Raw genomic sequence first — 16,421 nt, 5'->3', positions numbered from 1 at the left:
AAATGCAGATAATGAGGAAGAAGAGTGAAGGGTGGTCTGAGAAGATAAAGTGGGCTGGGGTTGGGGGGTGGTGGTGGGCGGGTGGCTGCTATGTTAAATGACTGTGCTGTTTTAGTGGACCTGTCTTACTGAAGAGACTAGTCATACCTTCTTACTGCCTTTGTATATGTGTGAGCTCATGAAGACCCGAAGCCTGAGTCAATAGAAAAGATGAAGTATATGCTAAATGCCAGGTTGGGGTACCACTGCAGACTGGAGCCTGACCAAGCTGCTGAGTGGGTGTTCATGTCCCTGTTTTATAGATGTGGGAACTGAGACAGAGGGAAGTTGATAGCTTCTGAAAGATTATTCAGTTAGAAATGTCTTAGCTGCATCTGGGGAGTAATTTTACCTCTGTGATCCTGATGGTGTGTTAAAATGAGGAGATCCTGTCCCATCAGTATCACTTTGAAAGCTGAGTGCAAGAACTGGGTACTTGATTCTTTGGAGAAACCCTGAAGCTGTCTGTGAGTTTGCTTTCCTTTAATATCTGTATTAATTATAATGGAAGCTAAAAGAGAAAAGGGATGGCAGTCAGAATGTCGTAAGAAGGAACTGGTAGCAAAGCAGCAGGGCCCACATTTAGACCCCAGGCTGCTCTGATGGATGCTGGACAGCTACCGGTGCGCCACAGCGATGGCCCAGAGCTAGGAAAACATAGGGAAGGGTTTCAGTCGTGTCTGGTAGCGTATTTTTCATCATCATTATTAAAGTTTTAGTATGTAGAGAGGAAAGTTTGGCAGTGCTTATATGTTTCATTTTCTGTTAGTGAAGAGGTATTGTTTTATTATTATTACAGTGTCTCTTTAAAATTATCAGTGTTCACAGTGTCTTCCAAAAATTTATGTATAAATATATATAGATTGGTAGGTTTTCAAGATCTCTTTATATTGTCCAGAGGTCTTAAATTTTTAAAATTGTTTTCAGGGTAAGGATGAATTTAGTGGCAGTCTTGGCAAAGTCGATGAGTAAGCATAGTTATGGTCAAGTGCTGTATCACCAAGAACAGACGTATTAGAAATAGTCTTGAAATAGTCATCGCCAGGCTTTACTTTGGAGTAGAAGAAATAGCGTAGAAGAACTTAATAGTACTTGCAGGTAGATGTTACTGCTAATAACTTTTTCATATTTTAAGAGAAGTTAGGTGGTAAATGAGACCTACGTAAGTTGACCTTTGAATAGCATGAAGGTTAGAGATACTGACTCTCTGCAGTCCAAAATCCATGTAGAACATAGTCAGCCCTCTGAATGTGCAGTTCATCAGTGTCTGCGCTTCCTCTGTATCCACAGTCTCAACCAACACAGATCCTGTAGTGCTGTAGTCTTTACTATTGAAAAAGAAATCTGTGTATAAGTGGACCTGCACAGTTCAAACACATGTTATTTAGTTGCTAAGTTGTGTCTGACTCTTTCGCAACTCTATCGACTGTAGCCCGCCAGGCTCCTCTGCCCATGGGATTTCTGGGGTGGGTTGCCATTTCCTTCTCCAGGGGATCTTCCCGACCCAGGGATTGAACCCACATCTCCTGCATTGGCAGGCGGATTCTTTACCACTGAGCCAGTGAGGAAGCCCCTCAAACGTGTATTTAAAGTTTATTTGGTTTGAGAGATTTAGCATGATGAAACAGTACTAGGCTCAGATAATTTTTGCAATCAACATTTAAAATTTTATGTATACCCTGAAAATATGACTTCTTATGATCTGCTGGTTGGCTGCTCAATGATAGTATTAGGTGTATTGTTTCTATTTTGTTTGCTATTTATTGGGTTAAGAGAGTTACCTAGTTAGGAATATGGAGGGGTTGATTTATCAGGATAGTGGATTTCTGTTTGACTTTAAATATTGTTGTTGTTACTGTAATATTAGTGGCTTGTTTGTGAAATTTGTTTGGCAGGAAGCTAGAGTTGGAGTAGCTTTTCCTTTAATCACCATCCATAATTATCACTGTCATCATGAAAGGAAGACGCTACCATGTTGGTTTATTCTAGCAAAAAGTATAACATACTTTGAGGGAGTCCTTTGATAAAATTTGTTAAAAAGAGTACAACTTGAGTAAACTAGGAGTATGCAGACACTTCCCTAACCTGATAAAGACTGGCACTTTCAAACCAGCGTACAGCATAGAAACATTTCCTGTTGAATCAGGAGCAAGACACTGATACCTGCCCTTGCCTGTGTTATTTGGTCTTATCTTGGTAATTTTCCCCCATGCAATTGGGCTAGAAAATTGGCTGGTTAGAAAATAAACATATAAAAATCATTAGCTTTTCTGTATAACCATCAGAAAATATAATTTTAAAAAGGAAAAAAGATTTCACTTACTACAGCATCAAAATCTCTAAGATAATTTAAAACACATCTAGAAATGTGAAAAAAATTTTAAAAAGTTATGGTGGGTGGCATAACAGACTTGAAGATGTTAAGTCAACTCATTAATTTGTTAGTTAATGTAATTCAAATATAAATCCCAAATAATTATTTCTGAGGGGAAAGAGTAACTTGTGAAAGTGATTCTGAAGAGCTGCTGGGAGAATAAACAGACAAGAATAGCCAAGAAAACTGTGGTATTGAAAACTGTACATGAGTTTGGGGAGGAGTAGTTTCGTACTATTAGCTGTTTGTTGATTTATACAAGGATTTTAAAGGGTAACCTGAGCCCTAGAATAGGCAGAAATAGCAGTAGATCTGAAAAGAAAGCCTAAGACCTGACCCACATGTGCATTAATTTAATATATAATCACATGCTTTGTGTGTAATTTAGGATTTTTTCAAGCACAAGGGAAAGAAAATGAACCATCTTGGTTTAAGCAGAAACCAAGCCCAACACTCACTTTGTCAAGTGCCTGGGATCCCTTGGGGTGGCATTTGCTTCAGTTGTTCCAGAGGCTAAAATGCCCTGTCTCTCCCTGACTTTGCTTCTTTCTCAGAGTTGGCTCCATTCTCTTCTTTTGCTGATGGGCTTCCTTTTTGCAGCTAGAGGAAAAGGAGGTGTGGTTGTTGTTACTTCCAGGCTTCTATTTTTAGAGCTCAGGGTCAAAGGAGAAAAGTGACCTTCCTTAGTGTCAGCATATAAAGTCCTAAGGAAGGACATCACGAAGAGTGCTGGGGTCGTGTGCCCACCCCCGGCCATTCTGTCGGATGCTGCACTCCAGGGTCACCCATGCCTGCTCCTCCCCAGAACTCCACTCGCCCTGCTGTGCGTTCATCAGAATCGTAGGAACATCGGGAGAGGAGTTGTTCCCCAAGAGAACCAGGTGGGCTAGTAGAATTACTGAGAGGGAAGCAGGGGACAGGCCATTGGGCAGATTGGAGCAGCAAGTGTTGTTAACAGGATGGCATATTTAATGAAGGGCACTGGATACTTGATTAACTATTTGGGGAAAAAATTATATCCTTATCTTTCACCATGTTCAGTTAAATTCTAAATGAATAAATGGTAGTTAATTTGGAAAAAGGAAAAAGTTAAATAATTAGGAGAAATATAGTCAGAATTTTTAAAATAAACTTTATTTTTTTGAGCAGTTTTAGGTTCACAGCAAAATTTAGTGGAGGAGAATACATAAATTAATTCCCGTATTCCACCAGGGCCGTACATTTATTAAAATCAGTGAATTAATCATTTGAAGTCCATAGTGTACATGAGCGTTTACTCTTGGCGTTGTCCGCTTTATGGATTCGGGTAAATGTATAAAGACGTGCATCCGCTATTATAATATCATTCAGAACAGTTTGTCCTAAAATTCTTCTGTGCTCTGCTTGTTCATCCCTCCCTCCCCTCAGCCTCTGGCAGCCAATTATCCTTTTCCTCTCTCCCTAGTTTTGCCTTTTCCAGAATGTCAAATAGCTAAAGTCCTACAGTATGTAGCCTTTTCAGGGCTTCCCTGGTGGCTCGGTGGTAAATAATCTGCCTGCCAGTGCAGGAGACACGGGTTTGATCCCTGATGTAGAAAGATTCCACATGCGGCGAAACAGCTAAGCCCGTGGGCCATGACTGCTGAGCCTGTGCTCTAGAGCCTGAGAGCCGCTACTACTGGGCCCACGCACCCTAGCACCCCTGCACCGCAAGAGGAGAAGACATTGCAACGAGAAGCCCAAGCACCGCAGCTGGAGAGGAGCCCCCGGTCTCTACAACTAGAGAAAAGCCCATGCAGCAGTGAAGACCCAGCCGAAAATACATTTAAAAAGTAAATAGAATTGAAAAGTATGTAGCCCTTTCAGATTGACTTCTTTCACTGGGAAATATGCAGTTAAGTTACCTCCATGCCTTTTCGTGGCTTTGATAGCTCATTTCTTTTTAGTATTGAATTATATTCGTTGTCTAGATGTACCACAGTCTATCTGGTTACTTATTGAAAAGCATCTTGGTTGCTTCCAAGTTTTGACAGTTAATGAATGAAGCTGCTATAAACATCTATATGCAAGTTTTAGTGTGGACCTAAGTTTTTAGTTCATTCAGATTAATACCAAGGAGTGTGATGGCTGGATCATATGTTAAGAGTGTGTTTAGTTTTGTTAAAAAACTGCCAAACTGTCTTCCAAAGGGGCTGTGCCATTTTGCATACTGCCAGCAATGGATGAGAGTTTTGCTGCTGCATGTCCTTGGAGCATTTGGTATTGTCAGTGTTTTGGATTTAGGCCATTCTAATAGATGAGTAGTGGTATCTCACTGTTGTTTTAATTTGCAGTTCCCTAATGACATGTTGGGAGAAGGCAATGGCACCCCACTCCGGTACTCTTGCCTGGAAAATCCCATGGACGGAGGAGCCTGGTGGGCTACAGTCCATGGGGTCGCTAAGAGTCGGACGACTGAGCGACTTCACTTTCACTTTTCCCTTTCCTGCACTGGAGAAGGAAACGGCAACCCACTCCAGTATTCTTGCCTGGAGAATCCCAGGGACGGCGGAGCCTGGTGGGCTGCCGTCTATGGGGTCGCATAGAGTCGGACACGACTGAAGCGACTTAGCAGCAGCAGCAGCAGCAATGACATATTATGCCAGTTATCTTTTCATGTGCTTATTCATCATCTGTGGGAGTTTGGTTTTGTTTTTGGTGAGGTATCTGCTCAAGTCTTTGCCCATTTTTAAGTTGGGTTTTTGTTTTCTCACTGTTGAGTTTTAAGAGTTCTTTGTATATTTTGGATATCAATCTTTTATCACAGGGATCCCCAACCCCCAGGCCGTGGTTAAGTTGTGGTCCAGGGCCTGTTAGGAACCAGGCTGCACTGCCAAACGTGAGCGATGGGTCTGAAAGTAGAAGCTTCATCTACCACTTCCCATTGCTGTCATTACAGCTGGATCCATCCGCCCCCTCACTCCACCACACACACCTCCGTGGAAAAATCGTCTTCCATGAAACCAGTCCCTGGTGCCAAAAAGTTTGGGGACCACTGCTTTCTCAGATTATATGTTTTGCAAATCTTTATTCCAAGTCTGGCTTGTTTGCTCATTCTCTTGATAGTTGAGTATTTTTCTAATCTCAAGGTAAAAAAGCCTTTTGAAATATACAGAAAAGGGAGATTTAAAAGCAGAGATTGCAGACTGATGACCTAACGGCTAGATCAGACCTGCACACATGTTATGTTTTGCCTACACTCTGGTTTATCTTGTAAAAACTGTGTCCAAATTTTAAAATGAAAATTTTACCTAGTAGTCTAGATTTCTGGCTTACCTTAAAAAATGGGAAGTGTTGGCAGTGCTGGACTGACGTTGCTGTGTGGCAGCCAGTGGCCAGCCCAAGTAACTGCCGCTTCCTTTCTGTGGGGCACAGGCTTTACAGTTGGCACCTTCTCCACCACTACCTAGTGAACCCTAGTGCTGCACTTGGCTTGTGAGTTGCCTTTTCTTGTTATATTTATTTACCTTAGCTGTTCTTTTCAGGCAGAGACTCATAGGTGCAAATCTGGTTTTTAAAAAGTTTTTATGCACATTAAAAAAGCTTTGCAAAATGGAAGACTAATCAGAAAGAGTTATTTGTGGTCTATTTCAGAAGGTTAATAGCCATAATGTATAAAGAATGCCAATGAACCAATAAGAAAATAAGACAGATTCAACATAAAAAATCCAAATAAAAATTTATTTTTAAAATTAATTCCCAGTAGACTGTAAGCTTCATGATGGCAAGGACCATGTCTGTCTTGTTCAATGGAGTATCTTATCGCCTTACTCAGTGCCTCATACTTCAGGTGTTTATTAAATTGTTTTTGTCATTTAATCACTAAGTTGTCTCCAACTCTTTGTGACCTCATGGACTATATAGCCCACCAGGCTCCTCTGTCCATGGGATTCTCTAGGCAAGAATATTGGAGTGGGTTGCCATTTCCAGGGAATCTTCCCAATTCAGGGATCAAACTGGTGTCTCCTGCAGGCAGATTCTTTACCACTGAGCCACCAGGAAAGTCGATGTTTATTGACGTTTACTGTGTGCAAAGTAAGCACATGCTTTGTGCTTACTATGCTGAGCCCTTTCCAAACTCTTGTTTAATCCCTATAGAAACTCTTAAGATGATAGTATTAGTATTATTGTCTTCAGTTTGCAGGTGAAAAAGGGGCTACTGGGAGAGGTAGGGTACATAGCCAGGCATATCTGTCAGTGGGAACGCAGAGGTTTGATCCCAGCTCATGTTCTTTAAATGGACTTCCCAGGTGGCTCAGTGGTAAAGAATCTGCCTGCCTGTGCAGGAGACGTGGGTTCGATCCCTGGGTTGCAAAGAGTCAGACACGACTTAGCGACTGAACAACATGCTCTTTAAACTGCTTTGTTAGTTCCATCTAATAGTTTGTTGGAATGAGTTGAAAAAGAATACAAATGTCCAATAAGCATAGAGAAAATTCCTAACCTTAATAGGAATAGCCTGGCGTGCTGCAGTCCCTGGGGTCGCAGAGTTGGACACTGAGTGACTGAACAACAGCAATAGGAATCAAAGAATAAAAACAGAACACTCTCCGTTGATGTGGAGGTTGGGGAGGGACCGTCATGCGTTTCTGTGGGAGACCTTATCATCTCCCATTCTGATGGAGAGTGTTTGGGGAGTAACCTTCAAAAATGTTAACTGTTCATGTCTTTCACAAAAGGCTTCCACCTGTAAGAATTTATTCTAAGAGAGAAATTAGTTGATCACAGGTTTATGTACAAAGATAGCATTATAATGTGAATTATAGTAGCGAAAAACTGGAAACAGCTCAAATGCTTAGTGATAAGGGATTGGTAGAATAAATTAGGGTATACAGGAATACCTTGGGTATAATACAAGTTTGGTTCCAGACCACTACGATAAAGAGAAGATTGCAATAAAGCAAGTCACACAGATTTTTTGGTTTTCCAGTGCATATAAAAGCTATCTTTATACTATTCGGTAGTCTATTAAGTGTGCAATAGCATTAGGTCTTAACAAATAATGTACATAACCTTAATTAAGAAATACTTTATTGCTAAAAAAAATGCTAACTATCATTTGACTACATGGTTGCTACAGACCTTCAGTATGTAAAAAAATACAATATCTGCAAAGCGTAATAAGATGCAGCTTGTCTGTATTTATATGCTGTATTTATATACAGTCAGTACAAATAGATTTTTATAGTATCAGATGACATGCGCAGTGGCCATGGTATAGTCACTCTGTTTTTCCACTGACTTTAAAATGGTGTGTGGAGTAAAATAGTTTGCAGCAGGTATTTGGTGAGTGTTTGTGTCTGGCACATAGTCACCACCAGCTGTGTTTGCTGCTTTTTTGGGGTAGAGCTATAGGTGGTTTTTAAGTGTACCCCCTGCCATGTACTTTACAAACAGCTGTAAACTTCCTTATTTATTTCAGAGTTTATTTTGTTGTTGTTAAATTTGAAAGAATGTAGGACCTCAGAAAGTCAACCTAGGTTTATAAACATTATGTTTTTGGTGTAAATGAGCTCGTGTAAATCAGTTTGTCTTTATTTTTTCACTTAAGCTTAAAAAAGTTTTGTAAACAGTGCCAGGACTTACTCAAAAGATCTCAACAGTGCAGGAAAAAAAAAGGTAAATTATGAAAGCCGTTGTTGGTCCTGTGCCTCTTTTACCAGTAGTTTAACACAGCAGGAGACACTGCAAGTGCTCATGTATTTATACAGCAGTGTCTGTTCTTAAATACCAGCAGCGCCTCCAACCAGAAATAAATAAATAAATGAAAAATAAAAAATAAATATTTTTGTATTAGAATTGTATGGATTAAACACATCTACATTTCATTGTTATATTTAAAAATATAACAAACTTCTGTAGAATGAACTGTTCTTATTGACATTTTAACCTGTGGATAAAGAAAGATTCAGCCTCTTTTTTTTTTAAACTCTTCAAATATTTAAGGACCTTCCATTTGGGGGATACATCTGATCACTGAGCTTTTATTTCAAGGTATTTATCCTTAATTGGGAAATAGTATCAACTATTCTTTGAGCTACCCAACTTTATCCAGATTTGGTTAGATCCTACTCAGAGTGGCAGAGGGAGTTCAGAATTTTTACTGGAAGAGGGAAGAATGAATGACTAGAATTAAATAAAGCAACTCTTAGGTAATCGTTTCTTTCCTCTTGCCTCCCTTTTCTTTTTCTGTATACTTGCTTGAAAGTAGTAGCAGGGTTGTGTGGCAGAAGTTAAAGAGGCTTAGAAGAAGTCAGACGGTTTTCATTCTCTCTCTTCATAGCAGTAAAGAGGGAAGGACAGAGGAAATCAGAGAAAAACCATCCTTCTGAACCACTGGCCTAATAAAACCATGATCCAAAAATTGAGAGCAACAACAGATGATGGCATTTAGAAGGAATGCTCTAATTTTTAGGAAAGCAGGTATGAACACCTCTTAAAAGAAGAAAGAAAGGAAAACTTTATAACAGTTTAGTATCCATTCTCTGCAGTTTCACTCCCATGTCCTAACCAAGGAGGAGTTGACATAGCACATAGCACATTCTTCAACTATGAATAACAGTTATAAATGCCTACAAAGTTTGCAAACCTAAAGTGTATATTTTAAATGATTTTATGTTGTCATCCATATTTTCTTTCTCCCTTGTTTTTTTAAATCTTAGTTTATAGTGAGAATTATTTGGGGTGTGAATACTTTTCTATGTAAAGAAGAGCTCAAGGGGTTTTTCCTTTTCACTCTGATACTGGTGATCTTCCTTGAAATATTTCAAAACTTCAGCTTTTTTAAAAAAAAACTACATGCTCATTGTGGATATTTTCTGATAGCCATATCACTCTGCACATGCAGACTTATTTCCTTAGGCTACATTCTGAGAAGTGGAGTTACCCTTTCCAACTCTACATCCGTAGTCTGGGGGCCAAATTGCCCTTCTTTCTGGTTCTGTCATTTTTCACTGTGTGGATGTCTTATTTCCTTGGATCCCGGTCCTGAGCTTATTTTAAGGTGTATAATATCACTTCTGTGACATGTGGGCATGATCATGGTTGGATGTATGTAAGTCATCTGAGGGTCCCTTCCTCCAGAAGTGATTCTCTGTGCTGCAGCCTATCTGGGGACACAGCTGAATCGGAGAGTTGAGTCAGCAGGGAGTCCTGTGAGCCAGGGATTCACTGTGAACTCATTGGGGCTGACAGCTGGACAGGAGGTAGGACCAGGACTAGAGTGGTCAGGAGCATTGAGGAGGAGCTAAAGTAATGCTTTTGGCAACTTCACCAAGGAGGTGCCAGCTGAGTTCTCAGAGGCTGAGTAAGAAGGTGCTCCAGGCACAGGGCTGGCCTGTGCAAGGGTGGGGCTCTTGCAGAGATCTGGCATGTTCCAGCACAGGGCCTTGTGGCTGTACTGGGGAGAAGAGGCATCAGGAAGTGACACAGATAGCTTGAGGAAGAGTGATCACGTGGAAGATGGCCCAGAGAAGGGAGAAGCTCGGGGCAGCGAGATCAGCTTAGTTTCCATTTTGGGGAAACAGTAACTCAGGGAGGAAAATCCAAGAAGGAAGATTAGGCTTTGGAAAAAGATAAGGAGTATCATTTTGAACTTACTGAATTTGAGGTGACGTTTACGTAGACGAATCTAGCTGGCAGCTGGAAATACAGAATGGGTGTGTGTGTGTGTGTGTGTGTGTGAGACAGTTTCTTCGTGTGTGTACTTAGTCACTCAGTTGTGTCCGACTATTGTGACCCCAAAGACTGTAGCCTGGCAGGCTCCTCTGTCCATGGGATTCTCCAGGCAAGAATACTGGAGTTGCCATTTCCTTCTCCAGGAGATCTTCCCGACCCAGAAATCAAACCCAGTCTCCTGCATTGCAGGCAGACTCTTTACTGACTGAACTATGAGGACTTTGATTTTATAAAAATCAAATTTTAGAGCTTCCTGAAGATGTCACTGAGACTGCTCTAGGGATCACCCTAGGGCTTGCTGTTACTCACCTCTCTTGGTTCCTGCTTGCATTTGGAAAACATCACATAGTGCAAAAGAGTATATAAATCCCTGCACCTCAGACCTCAGTTCCACGCCCCAGAGGAAACTACTGCAAGCATGCATTCTTCCTGAAATTTCTCTGGCATATACACACACATTTAAGTCCCTAGAATGGATGAGTCAGCCACCAAGAGAAACTTACTACTACACTCACTGCATCGCATCGTGCATGCAGTAACTTCCCACATGTGTCCTGTGTCTGTTGCTGCATGCCTGGCTTTGGGGTCCCTTTCTGTTCATATCTTCCAGGTGCCTGGTTTGTGACCTTTTGGTCTGCAAAACTAGATTATTAGAATAACTTGAGTCTTTTGCCTTCAAGTGTTAGTTTTCTTTAATGATATTTTTCCTTGTTATAAAAATATATGGTAGTACTTAACATGTATGCATTTTAAAAGATAGACTGTATACGTCAGTGTATGTGAGCTATGTGAAAGTCACTCAGTCGTGTCCAACTCTTTGTGACCCCATGGAGTATAAGTCCATGGAATTCTCCAGGCCAGAATACTGGAGTAGGTAGCCATTCCCTTCTCCAGGGGATCTTCCCAACCCAGGAATTGAACCCAGGTCTCCTGCATTGTAGACGGATTCTTCACCAGCCGAGTCACCAGGAAAGCCCAACAATACTGTAGTGGGTAGCCTATCCCTTCTCCAGTGGATCTTCCCAACCCTGGAATCGAATCGGGGTCGCTTTAAACAAAGTGAGTCTCCACCCCCAAGTTTGCTTATCAAGTTTAATAATCATAAACAGTATGGTATATAGACCCCGTTCTATGAGGTGGAGGTTGGGGGAAATACACATACATGCACACATGTGTAGTTTCATGTGCGAAAATATAAAGAAGATGCAAATGACTATGATCTCTCCAAACAGATACTGATTCCGGTTAGAAAAGCAAACAAATACACGCTAGTGGTTTAAAAAAAATTATAAAATTATACACAGTGATATGAAATAAAAAACTAAAGGTCTCCCTAACTCGCCCACCATGCCCTGTCCCTAAGATGATCACTGATAACAGTCCTCCTTCCAGAAAACTTGTAATGCAAATAGAAACACGTTGTGACTTTCTCGCGTGTGTTTGCGTGCGTGTGTGTGTGTGTGTGTGTGTATGTCTTTTTTAATGTACATGAAAAGGATCCTTTCTTTTAAACATAACAAGTCTCAGGTCTTTGTCAACTCAAACAGCTCTTCTTCATTCTTTTTAATGGATTATTGGCTCTAATTCAAGGGAAGGTCAATGAGTGTTCCTATGATTATGTAATTGGACCCCACTGATGGACAATGAGGCTGTTTCTAAATTATTTAGTATTCCAAATCATGCTGTGGTGAATATCCTTGTTCCCTTATGGAAATATTCTTGGAGGATAAAAAAAGGGGGATTTGTTTTTAAACAGCTTTGCAAAAAGCTGCACATACTTAATGCAGATATTCAAATTGATGAATTTGGATGTATGTTTACTCCCATGAAACCAAGGTGGTGATATAGCCAAGGTAGTAGATATATGGGCTTCCCAGGTGGTACAGTGGTGAAGAATCCATCTGCAATGCAGGAGACATGGGTTTGATCCCTGGGTTGGAAAGATTCCCTGGAGGAGGAAATGGCAACTCATTCTAGTGTTCTTGCCTGGAAAATCCCAGGGACAGACTGGCAGGCTACAGTCCATGGGGTTGCAAAGAGCCGGACATGACTGAACATGCATGCATCCATCCATGCAGTAGATATATCCAACAGCTCCAAAAGTTCCTTGTGTCCCCTCACTTGCTTGTGGTAAGAATACCCTGAAATCTGCCCTCCTAACAGATTTTTAAGTGCACAACCCAGTATTGTTAACTGTAGACACTGTGTTATACAGTGTATCTCTAGGACCTGATTCATCCGGTTTGACTGAAACTATATCCGTTGAACAACTCCCCATTCCCCACCCCACTCCAGCCTCTGGCATCCATCATTCTAGTCTCTGCTTCTGTGAGTTTGACTGTGTTTAGATCCTGTGTATAAGTGGAATCACACAGTATTTGTCTTTCTCTGATTGGCTTATTTCACTTAGCGTAATGTCTTTCAGGTTTGTTTGTGTTTCACATGGCAAGATTTTATTTTTTAAGGCTGAGTAATATGTCATTATATTGTTTCCTTTGTCTCTTCATCTGTCAGTGTATATTTGGGTTGTTTCCATATCTTGGCTATTGGGAGTAATGCTGCAGTAAACATGGAAGTGCAAATACTCTTCCAGATCCTGATTTTAATGAAAGATGGGGGATTTTAAAATTATTTATGTAAATATTATTTACCAGTTACACAACAACCTCTAGAGAGATTGTAGTGATTTACATTTTTACATGCTGCATGTGAATGCCTTTTCCGTATGTCCTTGTTTATTATTAATCTTAAAATTTTGTGAGAGAGGAGTATCCTGTTATTGGCAGTAACTGAATAGAACTTAGTCAGTGCCTTCATGGGCTTCCCTGGTGGCTCAGATGGTAAAGAATCTGCCTGCAGTGCAGGAGACCCAGATTCGATCCCTGGGTAGGGAAGATCCCCTGGAGAAGGAAATGGCAACCCACTCCAATATTCTTGCCTGGAGAATCCCCTGGGCAGAGGAGCCTGGCTGGCTACAGTCCGTGGGGTCACAAAGAGTCGGACACGACTGAGCGACTAACATGTGACATGAGTGCCTTCATATAGGTCTGAGGTTACAGTTAATGAGGACTTCGGTTATGGAACTGAATGGCTTGACCTCGGTGTGACACTGTTCTCAGGCACATTGCAAGCTGGGCAGGTGTCCCTAGGAAGCAATGTTTGCCCCTGAACAGATTTTGGGTAAACTGCAGGGAGCAGCGTTGAGCAGAGGGGCCAGCAGCGGGTCATCTGCCTGCCTTGGCCTGGGGCATCAGGGAGACTGCCATGTTGCTTTTGGTTCTGAAGCTGCAGACACTGCTGAGAGACTCACACCCCACCCTGGGTTGCCCAGCTGAAAAGGTGTGAAGCAGTTCTTCCCTTTTATAGCCAGGGAAGTTGAGCCTTCGAGGACTGTTTTGAAAGGCTAGCATTTCTCTTCTGATGGAACTTTTCTTAGTGATTTTTCCATGTCTCTATGACCTAAATTATCTGTGGGTTGTACTTTTTAAAAGTACAGAAGCTATTTTTTTATTGATATTTCTTCTTTGTTGCATTAAATTTTTGTATTGTCATTAAGTTTTGAGTTTAAGTTTTACCCCAGCAAATTAATTTTGATTCTCATTTTTTAAAAATTTTGGGTTAGGGCATCCTCTCCAGTTATATAGTGGCACTTATTTTATCATATTGCTTTTATATACTTTCCCTTTAAAGGCAGGAAGTGGGTACACTTTCTTGCTTACTTTAACTTTTAAGAAGACATTGATATCCTAATAGAGTACACTCTATTTTGATCACTCAGGAATTCTGATTACAGGGGAGTTGTATTTTGTAATTTAAGATGAGAAACTGTAAGGTTGGGTGTGTACCACACAACAATATTTGCTAATTTAACTAATACTGAGTTTTGACCCAGATGTAGAAGAAACTGAAGTTTTCTCTGCATAGTTGATATCAGAGGCTTAATTAATGTGTGAAAGCAAACTTGCAAAATTTCTCCAGTTTCCAGCCTTTATTAGGTCATCATGTCATTCAAAAGTGTGCCAGGCATGTAGTAGGCATTCCAAAAATGGGACTCAGTTCCTTTAGGATTTTTAAAGCACCTGGGTATACGTTGTACCATGCCAGTCAAATTATGCAGTCCACTGGGAAAGAGCCCCTCAAAATTATTTTAAAATCTTTATTGGAAGTTTATTTCCTGATTGTACCAAGATTTCTCACTTAGTTCTTTAATAAGCATCTTACAAATAGCCGGTTAAATATAGATGAGATAGGTAAGAATGTTTGTGTTTGGCTTGGGTAAGGAGATGACCCTGGCAGGCCTGAGATAGTTTCTCTGGTTTTAACTGTTCAAATAGTTTTTTGTTTTAACAGCCCTTCTTTTTCTGCTTACTCCTCTTTCCCTCCTTCCAGTATGGTAAGGGCAAATTAATAAGAGAGGTAAGATAAGCTGTAGAATCATATTTTCCTAAATAGGAAGATGGTTCCATGGATTATTAAAATTTAGGATATTTTTTTCCTTCCATAACAGCTTTATTTTTGAAAACTGTTAACTGTAAACATACCAGCTGTCTCTCAGTAGGAGAATGCGTCAGCAAACTGTGGTAGGGTAGTCTTACCCTCCTCCCCTGGTAATTATTTTTTTAGTTATGAAAGTATGATAACACATTTACAGGAGACTTGGAAAATACAGGGAAAAGTTACATATAGTTCCACTATATATTACAATTATTTTTAAAAGTAGATAAATAAAAAATTATAGTTGGCATTTCAATATCAAACTCCCTCAATGTATTAGAATGAATAGACAGAAAAGTAGAAGGATATAGTACACCTGAAAAGCACTATGAAACAATTCAACATAATTAAGATTTATAGAATTTTCACACAACAGCAGGACACAAATTCTGTTCAAATTCCCATGGACTGTAAATCTGGAGACACTGGAACATATCCAGGGTCATAAGAAATGTGCAAAAATTTCATGGTGTGTCTGAGGTATTGAAATCATAGAGTCTGTTTTCTTATCACTGTGAAATTATGTTAGAAATCAATATCAAAAGATATTTGAAAATAACCCACATGTTTTCAAGTGTAGTGTGACAATTACCAAGAGAGATCTTTAACTTAGCCATTGAAAGTATGGTAGGGTAGTCTTGTTTTAAGGATTTGTCATGTAAAACTACCATACCTTTCCTCCAAATTAATGTGTGCTAATTAGAAAGTTGACAACCTAGTGATAAACAGTTCTAGAATCTTCTCCACCTTGTAATAATACCGAGTTCAGAAATCCCTTGCAAGACCTCTTTTTGCTTTGTGGTCATCTGAAAGTGACTTGAGGTGACGAGGGCCTCACTGCCCTGCAGGGGTGGCCTGTGCATTCCGGACGCTGTCATGGGGAAGCACTCCTGTTCACCTGCACCCTGCCTGTGGGGAGACAGTGTGGGATATATGATGCATACACAGAACTACGTCACATCATGAGTATTAGATGGACACCACCCAGGGCAAGGATCATGTGTGACTAGCTATTTTCCTTGTAGTACCTTGAAGATAGACACTCAGTAGTGTTTGGAGGATGAGTTCTTACTCACTTTCATATGACTTAAAGATTAACTAGAGGTTGGGCTAAACACTTTTTGCCTGTTATTTGAAGTATAAAATGTGTAAATTTCTCTGAGATCTGCTCTTCCTGAAGTGGATCAATGATGAAAATAGCCTAATCTGAGCATCAGAAAAGACCCCTTAGTCTACCTGATGCATGCTTTCTATAGTTCTGAGAAGCAAAGGATAATTTAAAATAAGGTGTGTGTGTGTGTGCACGCGTGCGTGTTTGTGAAGGTGACAGTTGATAACTGAGGACTTAACTGATGGGTGAGTGAGAGCTGGCTGGGAGTGTGTGTGTAGGAAAGGCTGATCAGTTCTGAGCAATGATGAAAAGGTTTTACTACAGGCCTTTATAACTATGAAGGTTTCTACACTTGATCTGAGCTCAGATTTTTTTTAAAAAAATGTGTAAGTGGGCCTTTGTAGAGTAGCTAACAGGTCAGATTTAGAAGGTTTTTTTCCATTGGTTACAATGGAAGTATTCTACAGTGATATGCTTTCAAACCACAAATAAACTCTGGTAATTCATAGCAAATGATCTAGTTAGATAAGATGTCCATTGTTTGGTTGTTTATTTGTGGTTCTCATTACCACCAAAAGTGCAGAAGAGTAAAGCAAGCCGTAAACTCGCTAATGACTAATCATTTTAGCTGTTGTCTATCAGAAACCAAAGGGGATGACCTTAGAATGTATTAAAAGCTGAGAAGCTTAAAAAAAAAGTCTGAAGATC

General features: G+C 40.3%; 1 protein-coding gene and 2 non-coding genes across 16 annotated transcripts in view; all 3 read left to right on the top strand.

The window, feature by feature from the left end:
• TENT4B (terminal nucleotidyltransferase 4B) overlaps positions 1–16,421 on the top strand; it is a 70,816-nt gene that overhangs the window by 32,832 nt on the left and 21,563 nt on the right. The window lies entirely within an intron of this gene.
• On the top strand, positions 15,785–15,866 carry LOC145515999 (small nucleolar RNA U2-19). The gene has a single exon (XR_014061186.1). It is a non-coding gene; the product is annotated as a small nucleolar RNA U2-19 (small nucleolar RNA).
• On the top strand, positions 16,010–16,079 carry LOC145515998 (small nucleolar RNA U2-30). The gene has a single exon (XR_014061185.1). It is a non-coding gene; the product is annotated as a small nucleolar RNA U2-30 (small nucleolar RNA).

The sequence above is a fragment of the Giraffa tippelskirchi genome, chromosome 7 (genome assembly GCF_054371585.1).
Source record: "Giraffa tippelskirchi isolate mGirTip1 chromosome 7, T2T-mGirTip1v1.2.pri, whole genome shotgun sequence".
Lineage (NCBI taxonomy): Eukaryota > Metazoa > Chordata > Mammalia > Artiodactyla > Giraffidae > Giraffa > Giraffa tippelskirchi.
Note: the sequence above shows the minus strand (reverse complement) of the source record. Positions and strands in the feature narration are given on the sequence as shown.